Genomic DNA, 20,450 nt, shown 5'->3' on the forward strand with positions numbered 1-20,450 from the left:
GAGACAAAGTATAGGTTTTCATTATGTGAATAATTTTAAAATCTTAGCTCAAACGGCTGCAAAACCTGTTTGCCCAGCACGGGGATATTGAATTCTTTAAGATGAAGCCATAGACATGTGTTTCTGAGTCTTCTATCAAAAGTTGCACCGATTTATATAAAGTTGTGCAAAAACGCTTTCTTTCGCCAAGACAGTGTGTTTCTCACTGTTACATGCATTTGAATGGGAAACTCGCCCGAGACAAAGTATAGGTTTTCATTATGTGAATAATTTTAAAATCTTAGCTCAAACGGCTGCAAAACCTGTTTGCCCAGCACGGGGATATTGAGTTCTATAAGATAAAGCCATAAACATGTGTTTCTGAGTCTTCTATCAAAAGTTACAGCGATTTATATGAAGTTGTTCAAAAACGCTTTATTTCGCCAAGACAGTGTGTTTCTCACTGTTACATGCATTTGAATGGGAAACTCGCCTGAAACAAAGTATAGGTTTTCATTATGTGAATAATTTTAAAATCTTAGCTCAAACGGCTGCAAAACCTGTTTGCCCAGCACGGGGATATTGAGTTCTATAAGATAAAGCCATAAACATGTGTTTCTGAGTCTTCTATCAAAAGTTACAGCGATTTATATGAAGTTGTACGAAAATGCTTTCTTTCGCCAAGACAGTGTGTTTCTCACTGTTACATGCATTTGAATGGGAAACTCGCCCGAGACAAAGTATAGGTTTTCATTATGTGAATAATTTTAAAATCTTAGCTCAAACGGCTGCAAAACCTGTTTGCCCAGCACGAGGATATTGAATTCTTTAAGATGAAGCCATAGACATATGTGTCTGAGTCATCTATCAAAAGTTGCACCGATTTATATAAAGTTGTGCAAAAACGCTTTATTTCGCCAAGACAGTGTGTTTCTCACTGTTACATGCATTTGAATGGGAAACTCGCCCGAGACAAAGTATAGGTTTTCATTATGTGAATAATTTTAAAATCTTAGCTCAAACGGCTGCAAAACCTGTTTGCCCAGCACGAGGATATTGAATTCTTTAAGATGAAGCCATAGACATGTGTGTCTGAGTCGTCTATCAAAAGTTACAGCGATTTATATGAAGTTGTTCAAAAACGCTTTCTGTCGCCAAGACAATGCGTTTCTCACTGTTACATGCATTTGAATGGGAAACTCGCCCGAGACAAAGTATAGGTTTTCATTATGTGAATAATTTTAAAATCTTAGCTCAAACGGCTGCAAAACCTGTTTGCCCAGCACGAGGATATTGAATTCTTTAAGATGAAGCCATAGACATGTGTTTCTGAGTCTTCTATCAAAAGTTACAGCGATTTATATGAAGTTGTACGAAAATGCTTTCTTTCGCCAAGACAGTGTGTTTCTCACTGTTACATGCATTTGAATGGGAAACTCGCCTGAAACAAAGTATAGGTTTTCATTATGTGAATAATTTTAAAATCTTAGCTCAAACGGCTGCAAAACCTGTTTGCCCAGCACGGGGATATTGAGTTCTATAAGATAAAGCCATAAACATGTGTTTCTGAGTCTTCTATCAAAAGTTACAGCGATTTATATGAAGTTGTACGAAAATGCTTTCTTTCGCCAAGACAGTGTGTTTCTCACTGTTACATGCATTTGAATGGGAAACTCGCCTGAAACAAAGTATAGGTTTTCATTATGTGAATAATTTTAAAATCTTAGCTCAAACGGCTGCAAAACCTGTTTGCCCAGCACGGGGATATTGAGTTCTATAAGATAAAGCCATAAACATGTGTTTCTGAGTCTTCTATCAAAAGTTACAGCGATTTATATGAAGTTGTACGAAAATGCTTTCTTTCGCCAAGACAGTGTGTTTCTCACTGTTACATGCATTTGAATGGGAAACTCGCCCGAGACAAAGTATAGGTTTTCATTATGTGAATAATTTTAAAATCTTAGCTCAAACGGCTGCAAAACCTGTTTGCCCAGCACGGGGATATTGAGTTCTATAAGATAAAGCCATAAACATGTGTTTCTGAGTCTTCTATCAAAAGTTACAGCGATTTATATGAAGTTGTTCAAAAACGCTTTATTTCGCCAAGACAGTGTGTTTCTCACTGTTACATGCATTTGAATGGGAAACTCGCCTGAAACAAAGTATAGGTTTTCATTATGTGAATAATTTTAAAATCTTAGCTCAAACGGCTGCAAAACCTGTTTGCCCAGCACGGGGATATTGAGTTCTATAAGATAAAGCCATAAACATGTGTTTCTGAGTCTTCTATCAAAAGTTACAGCGATTTATATGAAGTTGTACAAAAACGCTTTATTTCGCCAAGACAATGTGTTTCTCACTGTTACATGCATTTGAATGGGAAACTCGCCCGAGACAAAGTATAGGTTTTCATTATGTGAATAATTTTAAAATCTTAGCTCAAACGGCTGCAAAACCTGTTTGCCCAGCACGAGGATATTGAATTCTTTAAGATGAAGCCATAGACATGTGTGTCTGAGTCGTCTATCAAAAGTTGCACCGATTTATATAAAGTTGTGCAAAAACGCTTTATTTCGCCAAGACAGTGTGTTTCTCACTGTTACATGCATTTGAATGGGAAACTCGCCCGAGACAAAGTATAGGTTTTCATTATGTGAATAATTTTAAAATCTTAGCTCAAACGGCTGCAAAACCTGTTTGCCCAGCACGAGGATATTGAATTCTTTAAGATGAAGCCATAGACATGTGTGTCTGAGTCTTCTATTAAAAGTTGCACCGATTTATATAAAGTTGTGCAAAAACGCTTTCTTTCGCCAAGACAGTGTGTTTCTCACTGTTACATGCATTTGAATGGGAAACTCGCCCGAGACAAAGTATAGGTTTTCATTATGTGAATAATTTTAAAATCTTAGCTCAAACGGCTGCAAAACCTGTTTGCCCAGCACGGGGATATTGAGTTCTATAAGATAAAGCCATAAACATGTGTTTCTGAGTCTTCTATCAAAAGTTACAGCGATTTATATGAAGTTGTTCAAAAACGCTTTATTTTGCCAAGACAGTGTGTTTCTCACTGTTACATGCATTTGAATGGGAAACTCGCCTGAAACAAAGTATAGGTTTTCATTATGTGAATAATTTTAAAATCTTAGCTCAAACGGCTGCAAAACCTGTTTGCCCAGCACGGGGATATTGAGTTCTATAAGATAAAGCCATAAACATGTGTTTCTGAGTCTTCTATCAAAAGTTACAGCGATTTATATGAAGTTGTACGAAAATGCTTTCTTTCGCCAAGACAGTGTGTTTCTCACTGTTACATGCATTTGAATGGGAAACTCGCCCGAGACAAAGTATAGGTTTTCATTATGTGAATAATTTTAAAATCTTAGCTCAAACAGCTGCAAAACCTGTTTGCCCAGCACGAGGATATTGAATTCTTTAAGATGAAGCCATAGACATGTGTGTCTGAGTCGTCTATCAAAAGTTGCACCGATTTATATAAAGTTGTGCAAAAACGCTTTATTTCGCCAAGACAGTGTGTTTCTCACTGTTACATGCATTTGAATGGGAAACTCGCCCGAGACAAAGTATAGGTTTTCATTATGTGAATAATTTTAAAATCTTAGCTCAAACGGCTGCAAAACCTGTTTGCCCAGCACGAGGATATTGAATTCTTTAAGATGAAGCCATAGACATATGTTTCTGAGTCTTCTATCAAAAGTTACAGCGATTTATATGAAGTTGTACGAAAATGCTTTCTTTCGCCAAGACGGTGTGTTTCTCACTGTTACATGCATTTGAATGGGAAACTCGCCCGAGACAAAGTATAGGTTTTCATTATGTGAATAATTTTAAAATCTTAGCTCAAACGGCTGCAAAACCTGTTTGCCCAGCACGGGGATATTGAATTCTTTAAGATGAAGCCATAGACATGTGTTTCTGAGTCTTCTATCAAAAGTTACAGTGATTTATATGAAGTTGTACGAAAATGCTTTCTTTCACCAAGACAATGTGTTTCTCACTGTTACATGCATTTGAATGGGAAACTCGCCCGAGACAAAGTATAGGTTTTCATTATGTGAATAATTTTAAAATCTTAGCTCAAACGGCTGCAAAACCTGTTTGCCCAGCACGAGGATATTGAATTCTTTAAGATGAAGCCATAGACATGTGTGTCTGAGTCTTCTATCAAAAGTTGCACCGATTTATATAAAGTTGTGCAAAAACGCTTTCTTTCGCCAAGACAGTGTGTTTCTCACTGTTACATGCATTTGAATGGGAAACTCGCCCGAGACAAAGTATAGGTTTTCATTATGTGAATAATTTTAAAATCTTAGCTCAAACAACTGCAAATCCTGTTTTCCCAGCACGGGGACCTTGAGTTCTATAAGATAAAGCCATAAACATGTGTTTCTGAGTCTTCTATCAAAAGTTACAGCGATTTATATGAAGTTGTTCAAAAACGCTTTATTTCGCCAAGACAGTGTGTTTCTCACTGTTACATGCATTTGAATGGGAAACTCGCCTGAAACAAAGTATAGGTTTTCATTATGTGAATAATTTTAAAATCTTAGCTCAAACGGCTGCAAAACCTGTTTGCCCAGCACGGGGATATTGAGTTCTATAAGATAAAGCCATAAACAGGTGTTTCTGAGTCTTCTATCAAAAGTTACAGCGATTTATATGAAGTTGTTCAAAAACGCTTTATTTCGCCAAGACAGTGTGTTTCTCACTGTTACATGCATTTGAATGGGAAACTCGCCTGAAACAAAGTATAGGTTTTCATTATGTGAATAATTTTAAAATCTTAGCTCAAACGGCTGCAAAACCTGTTTTCCCAGCACGAGGATATTGAATTCTTTAAGATGAAGCCATAGACATGTGTTTCTGAGTCTTCTATCAAAAGTTACAGCGATTTATATGAAGTTGTACGAAAATGCTTTCTTTCGCCAAGACAATGTGTTTCTCACTGTTACATGCATTTGAATGGGAAACTCGCCCGAGACAAAGTATAGGTTTTCATTATGTGAATAATTTTAAAATCTTAGCTCAAACGGCTGCAAAACCTGTTTGCCCAGCACGAGGATATTGAATTCTTTAAGATGAAGCCATAGACATGTGTGTCTGAGTCTTCTATCAAAAGTTGCACCGATTTATATAAAGTTGTGCAAAAACGCTTTCTTTCGCCAAGACAGTGTGTTTCTCACTGTTACATGCATTTGAATGGGAAACTCGCCCGAGACAAAGTATAGGTTTTCATTATGTGAATAATTTTAAAATCTTAGCTCAAACGGCTGCAAAACCTGTTTGCCCAGCACGAGGATATTGAATTCTTTAAGATGAAGCCATAGACATGTGTGTCTGAGTCGTCTATCAAAAGTTGCACCGATTTATATAAAGTTGTGCAAAAACGCTTTATTTCGCCAAGACAGTGTGTTTCTCACTGTTACATGCATTTGAATGGGAAACTCGCCCGAGACAAAGTATAGGTTTTCATTATGTGAATAATTTTAAAATCTTAGCTCAAACGGCTGCAAAACCTGTTTGCCCAGCACGAGGATATTGAATTCTTTAAGATGAAGCCATAGACATGTGTGTCTGAGTCGTCTATCAAAAGTTGCACCGATTTATATAAAGTTGTGCAAAAACGCTTTATTTCGCCAAGACAGTGTGTTTCTCACTGTTACATGCATTTGAATGGGAAACTCGCCCGAGACAAAGTATAGGTTTTCATTATGTGAATAATTTTAAAATCTTAGCTCAAACGGCTGCAAAACCTGTTTGCCCAGCACGAGGATATTGAATTCTTTAAGATGAAGCCATAGACATGTGTGTCTGAGTCGTCTATCAAAAGTTGCACCGATTTATATAAAGTTGTGCAAAAACGCTTTATTTCGCCAAGACAGTGTGTTTCTCACTGTTACATGCATTTGAATGGGAAACTCGCCCGAGACAAAGTATAGGTTTTCATTATGTGAATAATTTTAAAATCTTAGCTCAAACGGCTGCAAAACCTGTTTGCCCAGCACGAGGATATTGAATTCTTTAAGATGAAGCCATAGACATGTGTTTCTGAGTCGTCTATCAAAAGTTGCACCGATTTATATAAAGTTGTTCAAAAACGCTTTCTGTCGCCAAGACAATGCGTTTCTCACTGTTACATGCATTTGAATGGGAAACTCGCCCGAGACAAAGTATAGGTTTTCATTATGTGAATAATTTTAAAATCTTAGCTCAAACGGCTGCAAAACCTGTTTGCCCAGCACGAGGATATTGAATTCTTTAAGATGAAGCCATAGACATGTGTGTCTGAGTCGTCTATCAAAAGTTGCACCGATTTATATAAAGTTGTGCAAAAACGCTTTATTTCGCCAAGACAATGTGTTTCTCACTGTTACATGCATTTGAATGGGAAACTCGCCCGAGACAAAGTACAGGTTTTCATTATGTGAATAATTTTAAAATCTTAGCTCAATCGGCTGCAAAACCTGTTTGCCCAGCACGGGGATATTGAGTTCTATAAGATAAAGCCATAAACATGTTTGTCTGAGTATTCTATCAAAAGTTACAGCGATTTATATGAAGTTGTTCAAAAACGCTTTCTTTCGCCAAGACAGTGTGTTTCTCACTGTTACATGCATTTGAATGGGAAACTCGCCCGAGACAAAGTATAGGTTTTCATTATGTGAATAATTTTAAAATCTTAGCTCAAACGGCTGCAAAACCTGTTTGCCCAGCACGGGGATATTGAGTTCTATAAGATAAAGCCATAAACATGTGTTTCTGAGTCTTCTATCAAAAGTTACAGCGATTTATATGAAGTTGTACGAAAATGCTTTCTTTCGCCAAGACAGTGTGTTTCTCACTGTTACATGCATTTGAATGGGAAACTCGCCTGAAACAAAGTATAGGTTTTCATTATGTGAATAATTTTAAAATCTTAGCTCAAACGGCTGCAAAACCTGTTTGCCCAGCACGAGGATATTGAATTCTTTAAGATGAAGCCATAGACATGTGTTTCTGAGTCGTCTATCAAAAGTTGCACCGATTTATATAAAGTTGTGCAAAAACGCTTTATTTCGCCAAGACAGTGTGTTTCTCACTGTTACATGCATTTGAATGGGAAACTCGCCTGAAACAAAGTATAGGTTTTCATTATGTGAATAATTTTAAAATCTTAGCTCAAACGGCTGCAAAACCTGTTTGCCCAGCACGAGGATATTGAATTCTTTAAGATGAAGCCATAGACATGTGTGTCTGAGTCGTCTATCAAAAGTTGCACCGATTTATATAAAGTTGTGCAAAAACGCTTTATTTCGCCAAGACAATGTGTTTCTCACTGTTACATGCATTTGAATGGGAAACTCGCCCGAGACAAAGTATAGGTTTTCATTATGTGAATAATTTTAAAATCTTAGCTCAAACGGCTGCAAAACCTGTTTGCCCAGCACGGGGATATTGAGTTCTATAAGATAAAGCCATAAACATGTTTGTCTGAGTCTTCTATCAAAAGTTACAGCGATTTATATGGAGTTGTTCAAAAACGCTTTATTTCGCCAAGACAGTGTGTTTCTCACTGTTACATGCATTTGAATGGGGAACTCGACCAAAACAAAGTATACGTTTTCATTATGTGAATAATTTTAAAATCTTAGCTCAAATTTCTGCAAAGACCTGTTTGCCCAGCACGGGGATATTGAGTTCTATAAGATAAAGCCATAAACATGTTTGTCTGAGTCTTCTATCAAAAGTTACAGCTGTCTTTATGAAGACCATTAAAAACGCTTTATTTGACCACGTTAGTGCGTTTCTCGCTATTACATGCATTTGAATGGCAAACTCGCCCAAAACAAAGTTTAAGTTTTCATTATGTGAATAACTTGAAAATCTTAGCTCAAACAGCTGCAAAACCTGTTTGCCCAGCACGGGTATATTGAATTGTATAAGATAAAGCCATAAATTTGTGTGTCTGAGCCTTCTATCAAAAATTACAGCTGTCTTCATGAAGTTGTACAAAAAGGCTTTATTTCGCCAAGACAGTGCGTTTCTGACTATTACATGCATTTGAATGGGGAACTCGCACGAGACAAAGTATAGGTTTTCATTATGTGAATAATTTTAAAATCTTAGCTCAAACGGCTGCAAAACCTGTTTGCCCAGCACGGGGATATTGAGTTCTATAAGATAAAGCCATAAACAGGTGTTTCTGAGTCTTCTATCAAAAGTTACAGCGATTTATATGAAGTTGTTCAAAAACGCTTTATTTCGCCAAGACAGTGTGTTTCTCACTGTTACATGCATTTGAATGGGAAACTCGCCTGAAACAAAGTATAGGTTTTCATTATGTGAATAATTTTAAAATCTTAGCTCAAACGGCTGCAAAACCTGTTTTCCCAGCACGAGGATATTGAATTCTTTAAGATGAAGCCATAGACATGTGTTTCTGAGTCTTCTATCAAAAGTTACAGCGATTTATATGAAGTTGTACGAAAATGCTTTCTTTCGCCAAGACAATGTGTTTCTCACTGTTACATGCATTTGAATGGGAAACTCGCCCGAGACAAAGTATAGGTTTTCATTATGTGAATAATTTTAAAATCTTAGCTCAAACGGCTGCAAAACCTGTTTGCCCAGCACGAGGATATTGAATTCTTTAAGATGAAGCCATAGACATGTGTGTCTGAGTCTTCTATCAAAAGTTGCACCGATTTATATAAAGTTGTGCAAAAACGCTTTCTTTCGCCAAGACAGTGTGTTTCTCACTGTTACATGCATTTGAATGGGAAACTCGCCCGAGACAAAGTATAGGTTTTCATTATGTGAATAATTTTAAAATCTTAGCTCAAACGGCTGCAAAACCTGTTTGCCCAGCAGGATATTGAATTCTTTAAGATGAAGCCATAGACATGTGTGTCTGAGTCGTCTATCAAAAGTTGCACCGATTTATATAAAGTTGTGCAAAAACGCTTTATTTCGCCAAGACAGTGTGTTTCTCACTGTTACATGCATTTGAATGGGAAACTCGCCCGAGACAAAGTATAGGTTTTCATTATGTGAATAATTTTAAAATCTTAGCTCAAACGGCTGCAAAACCTGTTTGCCCAGCACGAGGATATTGAATTCTTTAAGATGAAGCCATAGACATGTGTGTCTGAGTCGTCTATCAAAAGTTGCACCGATTTATATAAAGTTGTGCAAAAACGCTTTATTTCGCCAAGACAGTGTGTTTCTCACTGTTACATGCATTTGAATGGGAAACTCGCCCGAGACAAAGTATAGGTTTTCATTATGTGAATAATTTTAAAATCTTAGCTCAAACGGCTGCAAAACCTGTTTGCCCAGCACGAGGATATTGAATTCTTTAAGATGAAGCCATAGACATGTGTGTCTGAGTCGTCTATCAAAAGTTGCACCGATTTATATAAAGTTGTGCAAAAACGCTTTATTTCGCCAAGACAGTGTGTTTCTCACTGTTACATGCATTTGAATGGGAAACTCGCCCGAGACAAAGTATAGGTTTTCATTATGTGAATAATTTTAAAATCTTAGCTCAAACGGCTGCAAAACCTGTTTGCCCAGCACGAGGATATTGAATTCTTTAAGATGAAGCCATAGACATGTGTGTCTGAGTCTTCTATCAAAAGTTGCACCGATTTATATAAAGTTGTGCAAAAACGCTTTATTTCGCCAAGACAGTGTGTTTCTCACTGTTACATGCATTTGAATGGGAAACTCGCCCGAGACAAAGTATAGGTTTTCATTATGTGAATAATTTTAAAATCTTAGCTCAAACGGCTGCAAAACCTGTTTGCCCAGCACGAGGATATTGAATTCTTTAAGATGAAGCCATAGACATGTGTTTCTGAGTCGTCTATCAAAAGTTGCACCGATTTATATAAAGTTGTTCAAAAACGCTTTCTGTCGCCAAGACAATGCGTTTCTCACTGTTACATGCATTTGAATGGGAAACTCGCCCGAGACAAAGTATAGGTTTTCATTATGTGAATAATTTTAAAATCTTAGCTCAAACGGCTGCAAAACCTGTTTGCCCAGCACGAGGATATTGAATTCTTTAAGATGAAGCCATAGACATGTGTGTCTGAGTCGTCTATCAAAAGTTGCACCGATTTATATAAAGTTGTGCAAAAACGCTTTATTTCGCCAAGACAATGTGTTTCTCACTGTTACATGCATTTGAATGGGAAACTCGCCCGAGACAAAGTACAGGTTTTCATTATGTGAATAATTTTAAAATCTTAGCTCAATCGGCTGCAAAACCTGTTTGCCCAGCACGGGGATATTGAGTTCTATAAGATAAAGCCATAAACATGTTTGTCTGAGTATTCTATCAAAAGTTACAGCGATTTATATGAAGTTGTTCAAAAACGCTTTCTTTCGCCAAGACAGTGTGTTTCTCACTGTTACATGCATTTGAATGGGAAACTCGCCCGAGACAAAGTATAGGTTTTCATTATGTGAATAATTTTAAAATCTTAGCTCAAACGGCTGCAAAACCTGTTTGCCCAGCACGGGGATATTGAGTTCTATAAGATAAAGCCATAAACATGTGTTTCTGAGTCTTCTATCAAAAGTTACAGCGATTTATATGAAGTTGTACGAAAATGCTTTCTTTCGCCAAGACAGTGTGTTTCTCACTGTTACATGCATTTGAATGGGAAACTCGCCTGAAACAAAGTATAGGTTTTCATTATGTGAATAATTTTAAAATCTTAGCTCAAACGGCTGCAAAACCTGTTTGCCCAGCACGAGGATATTGAATTCTTTAAGATGAAGCCATAGACATGTGTTTCTGAGTCGTCTATCAAAAGTTGCACCGATTTATATAAAGTTGTGCAAAAACGCTTTATTTCGCCAAGACAGTGTGTTTCTCACTGTTACATGCATTTGAATGGGAAACTCGCCTGAAACAAAGTATAGGTTTTCATTATGTGAATAATTTTAAAATCTTAGCTCAAACGGCTGCAAAACCTGTTTGCCCAGCACGAGGATATTGAATTCTTTAAGATGAAGCCATAGACATGTGTGTCTGAGTCGTCTATCAAAAGTTGCACCGATTTATATAAAGTTGTGCAAAAACGCTTTATTTCGCCAAGACAATGTGTTTCTCACTGTTACATGCATTTGAATGGGAAACTCGCCCGAGACAAAGTATAGGTTTTCATTATGTGAATAATTTTAAAATCTTAGCTCAAACGGCTGCAAAACCTGTTTGCCCAGCACGGGGATATTGAGTTCTATAAGATAAAGCCATAAACATGTTTGTCTGAGTCTTCTATCAAAAGTTACAGCGATTTATATGGAGTTGTTCAAAAACGCTTTATTTCGCCAAGACAGTGTGTTTCTCACTGTTACATGCATTTGAATGGGGAACTCGACCAAAACAAAGTATACGTTTTCATTATGTGAATAATTTTAAAATCTTAGCTCAAATTTCTGCAAAGACCTGTTTGCCCAGCACGGGGATATTGAGTTCTATAAGATAAAGCCATAAACATGTTTGTCTGAGTCTTCTATCAAAAGTTACAGCTGTCTTTATGAAGACCATTAAAAACGCTTTATTTGACCACGTTAGTGCGTTTCTCGCTATTACATGCATTTGAATGGCAAACTCGCCCAAAACAAAGTTTAAGTTTTCATTATGTGAATAACTTGAAAATCTTAGCTCAAACAGCTGCAAAACCTGTTTGCCCAGCACGGGTATATTGAATTGTATAAGATAAAGCCATAAATTTGTGTGTCTGAGCCTTCTATCAAAAATTACAGCTGTCTTCATGAAGTTGTACAAAAAGGCTTTATTTCGCCAAGACAGTGCGTTTCTGACTATTACATGCATTTGAATGGGGAACTCGCACGAGACAAAGTATAGGTTTTCATTATGTGAATAACTTGAAAATCTTAGCTCAAACAAAACCTGTTTTCCCAGCACGGGGATATTGAGTTCTATAAGATAAAGCCATGAATATGTATTTCTGAATCTTCTATCAAAAGTTACAGCTATTTATATGAAGATGTAGGTAAAGCCATAAATATGTAGGATCAGTTTGTAACTTCCTCCCTCTTCCTTAGAATGCATAAAGGAGTAGGAGCACCACCTCTGTGGCAGCACTGACATGACTGAACTGCAATGTGTGTCGTGTGCTGGCGCAGTAAAAAATAGCTTGATCAGAGCTCTTTCTGTGTTGCAGACTTTATCTAAAAAATTCCATGACCCCCCCCCCCCCCCCTGCAATCTTTCTTACTGAATCTCTACTATGAGTCATGTTACCTGAGATTAATTCTATGTTTACCTGTCAGCCTGGACGAATGTGCTGTGTGAAGGAAATCTTTGTGGAAATCCTCTTTGGCTTTTTGTTATTTTAATTCTCTTTTCTGTTTTCCAGAACAGTTCTCCACAGTCACTGTCCATATGGGTCAGTGGGACCAAGAAGCACTCTGCTAATGTGTGGACTCTGACCAGCAACATCCAGCAAGACCCAGACAGCGTTTTCTATCTCCCAGCTGGAGTTTTTTGTTTGTCTGTGACTGGAGAGTCAGATTTTTGTTGAGCTTCATACTTGCAGAGGTAAGTCAGTTTGCAGAGATCCCTCCCACCCTGGCTTTTATGTGCTAGATTTCTTATCTGAAACAGTAATATTTCAGTGACTGCTGCTTATACCACAGGTTAATACACTCTACTGATCCCTGATAGGAGAATCATCAATTTTGCCAGCAAAGAAGCCTGGTGGATGTTTGTTTACAGTCTGATGGTGGGACATCATGCTCTGCATCTTTAAAGTTTGTCTCTTGATTATTATTCATACCCAGTAATGTGAAGTATGCTCATATCTACTATAACTGAACCAACCTGGTGCTCTTCATTTATGGAGGCTGTTGAGTCTGAATGTTGGATGTTGTGTATCTCGTGTTCTCTGGGCTTTGTTGTCCTCAGTCTTTTTGCAGGATCAGAAAACAAAACCAGGAGGCGCGTAAATGTTTCTTCTCCATGATGTTTCTTCAAATGTTTCTTCTGGATGATGATATGACCGTGACCACGGGATGCCACCTTTGGTCTTATGATGAAGCAAAGCTCAGGAAGAAGTGTGATTAAATGGTACCCACATGTGTGCTGCTGAGAAGGATGTACAGGGGCACCTGCAGCCAAATCCAAGCTTCAGGTTAGTTGTAGTTGCAGAATGCTATAGGACTGAGACAGCTGAGGCATCAAATGTTTGATTAAACGGATGAAAAAGAGAATTTTTTTCCCTATAATTATCACTTCTTAAAATCTGTAGCAACTTCAAGTCTTTCAGCATGCTGAGCATGCTCAGAATGTGACAATATATTTTTGTTCAATATTTAATTTCTTTCAGTTGCAATTGTTAAATGAAAAAAAAAAATTCTTATAATTTAGCAAACTAATTTATCAAAAAAATATATATACATATATCTGTAGTAGTTTTAATGAATTAATTTGACACCTGTATTGAAAATACCATATTGTATTCATACAGAATCAGTATGGTATCATTGTTTGTCTGTTCACTGATTGTTGAAGCTAAGAGCTACTTTGATCTGTTTAGATCTAAAGTATCCAAAGTTGAGCTCTAATGTTTCTTCACCCCTGTGTGTGTGATATGTGATTTCCTACATGCTGGCAGAGCAGCAGTTTGTGCTCACAAATGGTGACGGTGTGGAGAGACGGTGGTGTTTCCTCAGAAGAACCAGCAGAGTCACAAAGGACACCAGTCCATCTCACCACCTTGACTTGCTGACTGATGTTCGTCTGCACTGCACAGAGGAAATCAACTAACCGAGGTTTGTCCAGTGACGTGTTATGAAATGTATATTTGTTTTATGCTTACAGATATGTTTTTCTTGACAGAGGCTCTGCAGAGGTTAGACAAAGCAGAGAAAACATGTGCTTTACATTTTACTGTGATTTATTGAGATATTTGTTGCCTGATGTTCAGCAGGAATGGAGAAATAGAATCAAAGGGAGATGTTTTTGATGTTTTTGTAATGATGTAAGTAAATCTTCAATATTATTTATTTGCTTGGTTATATTAGGAGTGTTTCTGAGTGAGGGGGAGAGGAGTCATCATCCAGGTAAAGTGACGTAGATCAGTGGATACACTTGTCTCCCCTTTAAAGGAGACGATCCAAGTCATCCTTAAATGTTAGTGCTTTCAAATACACAAACATTTTTAAAGGACAAAAATGAACATCCAACTTTGACTGTAATACAAAATAAATCTTTGCATGTGTGTTTTCAAACTCTCAGATGGGCAGCATATCAGTCTTGGACTGTCTAACCTGCCGGAGCAGCACTGAATGACCACCGCACGAGCATGTTCCTGCAACATTCAGCATCTGATCTGTCATCTGTGTGCTTCTGCTTTTGGTAAGTAGAGTTACCCAACTCCAGTAACTCTAAACACATGCCATCCATTTCTAACGGCCTGGTTACTTCCTGTCAGTTACTTTAGAAACCATGTGGTCACCTGACCTAACACTGTTTCTTCTTCTTCCCCTTAATGTTGAAGTGTCAAATGTCACACAGCTGGAGAGGAAACTACACCAGTGTACTGGGATGTTTCAGCAACACGTGCCAGATGCTGTTCCTTCATGGTGACATCACCAGAGACAGTCCCGCCCACCTCAGGACCCATTGATTATGATGATCTGATCCATCAAATCCCCAGCAGGTGAACCTTATTCATGACATAACACCACAACAATGTAAAAAATTAAACAGCAACAGTCTAAATGTAAAGTGCATTCTAAAGTCCTCTTCAATAAATTGTATGCAAAGAGTCATTCAGGTCACTACAGAACCCAGAGTCTTCATCATTAAATCTCTGGTTGCTTCATTTTTATATCCTATATCAGATATTTTAAAGGTTAGCTTAGGTAAAGTTCCATTCTCATGGTGAGGCAAAATGCTTTATGTGTGTGTGTGTGTCATGAACGGCTATAAAAGGCCTATAATTAAAGAACAAAGCGGGGTTTGAGTTCGAGTTGCGGCAGACTGTCACTACTTGTAAATGGAACGCAGCCTTCCTACGGCAGACAGCTAATAACAGGAATCGGACGCGGTCCAGCCAAGTCCACAGCAACCACCATAGCAACCGCCTAGCATGACCTTAAAAACATATTCTGTCTTCATAACTATCAAAATCGTGAAATGATTTGCAAAGTGTGAAAGTGTTACAGCTGCAGATACCTGCTATGGTGGTATCTATGGAAGCTGTTTACATAGATAATAATATACGATGTAACCATGGAGACAGTCAGTCACGTGAGCTAGCGGTGCACGTTTACTACAGTGAATAAGGTGATTGAGTGCACAGCGTCCACACTCTGCAGGGGGTAAAGACATTACTTCAATATTGTTTTATATTGATATATATTTGCCTTCTGTTGACCATCACCTCAGGTTCACCATTACAGTTTCAGCATACAAATGCACACTGTCTAAACACATTCAAAAACTCATGTCTCAGAAATAAGCACAGCTGTTCATGTTTGTCATTAGAGTTTTATTTGTAAGAAAATTATGAACTTCATATTGTGCATTAAATAAAAGAACATTTCACAACTCTTGAGTCAACAGAAACAGGTAACAGAAATGTCTCTAATGTGTACAGTGTAGTGTAAGCATTAAAAGATCATAAAGGAAACACTAACATTTATGTGAAACTAATTGTAATAAAAAATGAGCAGGTGCTTTATAGATTTAAAAGAAAGAATCTGAAAACAACACTTTTTTGGTCTAAGTGATCAAAGTAGAAAACAGAACTGATGTTCAAGAACAAACCGTAGCTGCACTAATATTACACATCTCGATCGTTGTACTGAACAGACATGTTGCTTTTAAAACCACATGCAGTGTGTGACCATGACTGTTCACTGAGACCATGAACGCCACTTCGCTGAAGCATTCTTATTCTTCTTCTTGCCATTAAATTGGAAGCAGAAGCAGCACGAGCTGATTTGATCTACTGAAAGGAAAAAGCAGAACATCTGAGTTGAAACCAGTCAGCTGAAATCATTAAGACAGGAACAAATTCAATGCAGTGTCTCAAGTGGCTTAGCCTGTTACAACTGTTGATACAAGCTAAATACGGTTAACACACAGTGTCAGGGAGCTCCAGTGTGGGAACTAGTGGCTTTAGGTTTGTAGTCATTTAACTTTCATCCATTCATTCATTTAATTCAGGAGGAAGAAATGCCAGGTTGGTGCAGGCTGGTTACATGCATTTGGTCCCATGCTGTCTTTAATTAAATGACTTGGTTCATTTTATGGCTGGGCTGTATGTGGGGTTATATCATGTTATTTGGGCAGGAGTACCTGTCCCCTGTTAGACTTAGAAAGTTTCTCCATAAGTAGAGTTTTTAACTCTTCTAGCACATCTGTGGCTGACAGCTTTTTGGTGGCTCTTTTTACCCCACACTGGTTGTGAGTGTGTAAATAGCCCCACTAGTTCTTTTGGGTTGCAGTTAACTTGGGAGGAAGGGGTGGGTATGCCATGATTAGGTGAATAACAATTATATGGGATACATAAATTTCACAATGCATGCATATATCTCTATCAATTAAACCTGGCCTGAGGGCTGCCATTTTTTACATTCAGTTATTTCTCTTAGAAATGTTGGAACTAAATAATGAATGTGTTACAGTTAAAGTGAAACACTGGTCAGTGTAAATGGCTCATTGGGACACAGAAACCTTTAAATTAAACCTGATATCTAGTGTCAAACAATATCAAAGCTGTAAAAGATGTTTACAGTCAGAATTTATAAAACTTTGATTGTAAATAAATTCAAACAAGTGAGCTTTTCTCTTTGTGCTGAATATCAACACTGTTTCTTAGACTGTAAGCTTTACTTTAGTGCAACCAGTTGCAGAAGCTGCCACTCCAAATGTCTTTTGATAACAAGAAAAAAATACCTTTTCAGTCCACGGCCTGAAGTTCTTCTCCGACATCTTCTGCAATCGGCTTTGTCTGCTGGTTTGAAGACAATAAACCACAAAAAAGATGATTTAGTCACTTTGTCTGTGTCATGCAGCTCGAATGTGTCGTGTAAAGATGTTGAATAGCCGTCGTTATCCCTCTGCTGCGTCAGTAGGATTTTACTGTACAGCATCTCATTGATATGTGAGGAATGCTAATGTAACACGATAACAGACTTACATCATTAAAACATAAAGGGCAGGAGATATTTAGATATTTTTATATTTATATTACATTTTATAGCTGACGGATATTACTAAATAGATTGAATTTACTAAATAGCTGGATGAACATGAAAAATATGTCTATAATAACAAATGACCATGAGAGCCAGTAGAATTAATTCAGCTGGACACTCGAAAGATGTCCTTAAATGCTCTTTAAGTGGCAGAACAGATGAACAAACAGTTAATCGCTTACTTGAGATGAAATCTGCTCAGCTACTTTGAAAACAGCTTCTAACTGGTTCCTCCTTTAACAGGATGACTGCTCAGGGGTAATGCCATCATGCAATCCAGCAACCTTTATGGTTCTGCTTTGATTCACCAGGAACTATTAGGGAAACCTTCCAGCGCCTCCTGTGAAAGACGCAGGCATAAACACACAAACATTTATTAACATGTTCCACAGTGTTCCAGTTTGATTTTCTCATCCTGTGGACAACAACGTACATGGATGCAGGTTTATTGTTAACTTTTGTAAGGTTTATTTAGTGAACATATCCAGCTGCAGCTCCACTGTGATCCTGAACTGGATAAGCACTTAAGAAAATGTGTCAATAAATGGACAAACATCAACTTACTATATTTATCCAAACAGATGGGACCAATAATGCTTCACTGAGTTAGAGACTTTAACGTCTCTTCTATGTAAGAATGTCTCGTGCTGATATACCTGCAAACTTGACAACAAAGGTTTTTCAGACTACATGTAGCTGTCCTCTATGTCAGCTAACACGGTTACATTCATGTCACACTTATTTCTGCTTTCCCATTTTATAATTATTACTTACATTTTGATTAGATACCTTGATTTTGTAAATAATCAGATTACATAGTTGGAATACAATGTATCCAATTCAGGATTGCGGGAGGATGAAGCCTATCCCAGCTGATACAGGACAAAGACAGGCTGCCAGTTTATTGCAGGGTTAACACAATATGTGTAACAGAAAATCCACTTAAATGTTTGATATTTCTTATAATAATCATAATTATGACTATTATTTAAAGGTTTCTTCATAAATACATTTAGATTTTTTATAACCCCTAAAATATAAACCTGAGCTGTTTCAGATTCTGACCTCTGACCTCAGTGACCTGGCTGTGTCCTCACTGCAGCTCCCTCTTGGAAGTACGTCTGCTTCTTGTCTTCCCCCAGTGTTGACCGCCTGATATCAAGATATCACGTACTGTAACTGAGGAACAAAAAAGGACAAACACTTGCCTTCATTTAAAAGTACATTCATACAGAGATAATCTATGGAAAGACACTAGTTCACAGTTTGGGAGGAATCAGTTCCTGTGAAACATTTCTGTAAATGAACATCATGTGGAGAATGAATGAAATGAGTTCTTCAGGTGACTCAGCAGTCCCACACTGACAAATGAAATCTAGTTAAACTATTAAGCATATTTGCTCTTCTGAAATCTGTGTTAAATAACAACAAACATAAATTAGTAACAAAAACTACAGCTGAGTATAGGCTTTACAAACCACCAGAAGCTATAATGCTAAATTTTAATCTTCAAATGTTTCTGAGCCGTCTTCAACCTGCTTTTAACACATTAAAGTCTCAATAAATAAAGTCAATGCAGACTCAATCCTAAATGTTCAGCACACAGAGACACAGAGGTACTGTTTAAAGTTTAGTGTTAACTTGAGTCACTGATCATTCACAGTATTACAGAGTCTGGAAGTCTTTGCATGATGTCCACGTCACTGTAAGTTTCTAGCTGACTCTCAGGTGTGCCAGCAGGAAAGAGTAATAATAACCTGCATCCTGAGGTTTGTCATGCAGGATTAAAGGAGCCAAGCTTTGTTCACACAGCTAGGATTGTATTTTACACTAACCCTGGGTCAGTATCAACTTCAAAAAGACAGCTGTAACTGTTGATACACACATATTTATGGCTTTGCCTTATAGAATTCAGCATCTCAGTGCTGAGGAAATAGGTTTTAAAGCTGTGTGAGCTAAGATTTTCAAGTTATTCACATAATGAAAACCTATACTTTGTTTCGGGCGAGTTCCCCATTCAAATGCATGTAATCGTCAGAAACGCACTGTGTTGACAAAATAAAGCGTTTTTGTACAACTTCATATAAATAGCTATAACTTTTGATAGAAGACTCAGACAAACATATTTATCTATTTATCTATAGTCTATAAGGCAAAGCCATAAATATGTGTGTGTGAGTCTTCTCTCAAAATTTACAGCTGTCTTTATGAAGTTTATGGAAAAACGCTTTATTTCACCACGTTAGTGCGTTTCTCGCTATTACATGCATTTTGAATGGAGTTCTCCTCCGACACAAAGTATAGGTTTTAATTTGTGAATAACTTGAAAATTTTAGCTCAAACAGCTGCAAAACCTATTTCCTCAGCACGGAGATGCTGAATTCTATAAGGCAAAGCCATAAATATGTGTGTGTGTGAGTCCTCTATCAAAAGTTACAGCTGTCTTCATGAAGTTGATACTGACCCAGGGTCAGTGTAAAATACAAGTTATTCACATAATGAAAACTTATACTTTGTTTCGTGCAAGAACTCCATTCAAATGCATGTAATAGTCAGAAACGCACTGTCTCGGCGAAATGAAGCCTTTTTGTACAACTTCATGAAGTTAGCTGTAACTTTTGATAAAAGGCTCAAAGCAGAGGGATAACGACGGCTATTCAACATCGTTACACGACACATTCGAGCTGCATGACACAGACAAAGTGACTAAATCATCTTTTTTGTGGTTTATTGTCTTCAAACCAGCAGACAAAGCCGATTGCAGAAGATGTCGGAGAAGAACTTCAGGCCGTGTACTGAAAAGGTATTTTTTTCTTGTTATCAAAAGACATTTGGAGTGGCAGCTTCTGCAACTGGTTGCACTAAAGTAAAGCTTACAGTCTAAGAAACCACAGTGTTGATATTCAGCACAAAGAGAAAAGCTCACTTGTTTGAATTTATTTACAATCATAGTTTTATAAATTCTGACTGTAAACATCTTTTACAGCTTTGATATTGTTTGACACTAGATATCAGGTTTAATTTAAAGGTTTCTGTGTCCCAATGAGCCATTTACACTGACCAGTGTTTCACTTTAACTGTAACACATTCATTATTTAGTTCCAACATTTCTAAGAGAAATAACTGAATGTAAAAAATGGCAGCCCTCAGGCCAGGTTTAATTGATAGAGATATATGCATGCATTGTGAAATTTATGTATCCCATATAATTGTTATTCACC

General features: G+C 37.4%; 2 long non-coding RNA genes across 3 annotated transcripts; one reads left to right on the top strand and one right to left on the bottom strand.

Annotated features, from left to right (window-relative positions):
• The first annotated feature begins 12,333 nt into the window (after nt 1–12,333).
• LOC145422522 (uncharacterized) lies at nt 12,334–15,117 on the top strand. 2 transcript variants are annotated; one of them, XR_013903834.1, is made up of 5 exons: nt 12,334–12,559; nt 12,686–13,151; nt 13,635–13,791; nt 14,044–14,377; nt 14,520–15,117. It is a non-coding gene; the product is annotated as an uncharacterized LOC145422522 (long non-coding RNA). The 2 variants fall into 2 exon arrangements; XR_013903835.1 differs by having other exon boundaries at nt 12,335–12,559; nt 13,640–13,791; nt 14,520–15,116.
• Nucleotides 15,118–15,203: 86 nt separating this feature from the next.
• On the bottom strand, nt 15,204–19,026 carry LOC145422523 (uncharacterized). Its single transcript, XR_013903836.1, has 3 exons — nt 18,295–19,026; nt 17,412–17,569; nt 15,204–16,985 (listed from the first exon to the last, which is right to left on the bottom strand). It is a non-coding gene; the product is annotated as an uncharacterized LOC145422523 (long non-coding RNA).
• Between the last annotated feature and the right edge of the window lie 1,424 nt (nt 19,027–20,450).

This window comes from Astatotilapia calliptera, chromosome 19 (genome assembly GCF_964374335.1).
Source record: "Astatotilapia calliptera chromosome 19, fAstCal68.1, whole genome shotgun sequence".
Taxonomy (NCBI): Eukaryota; Metazoa; Chordata; class Actinopteri; order Cichliformes; family Cichlidae; genus Astatotilapia; species Astatotilapia calliptera.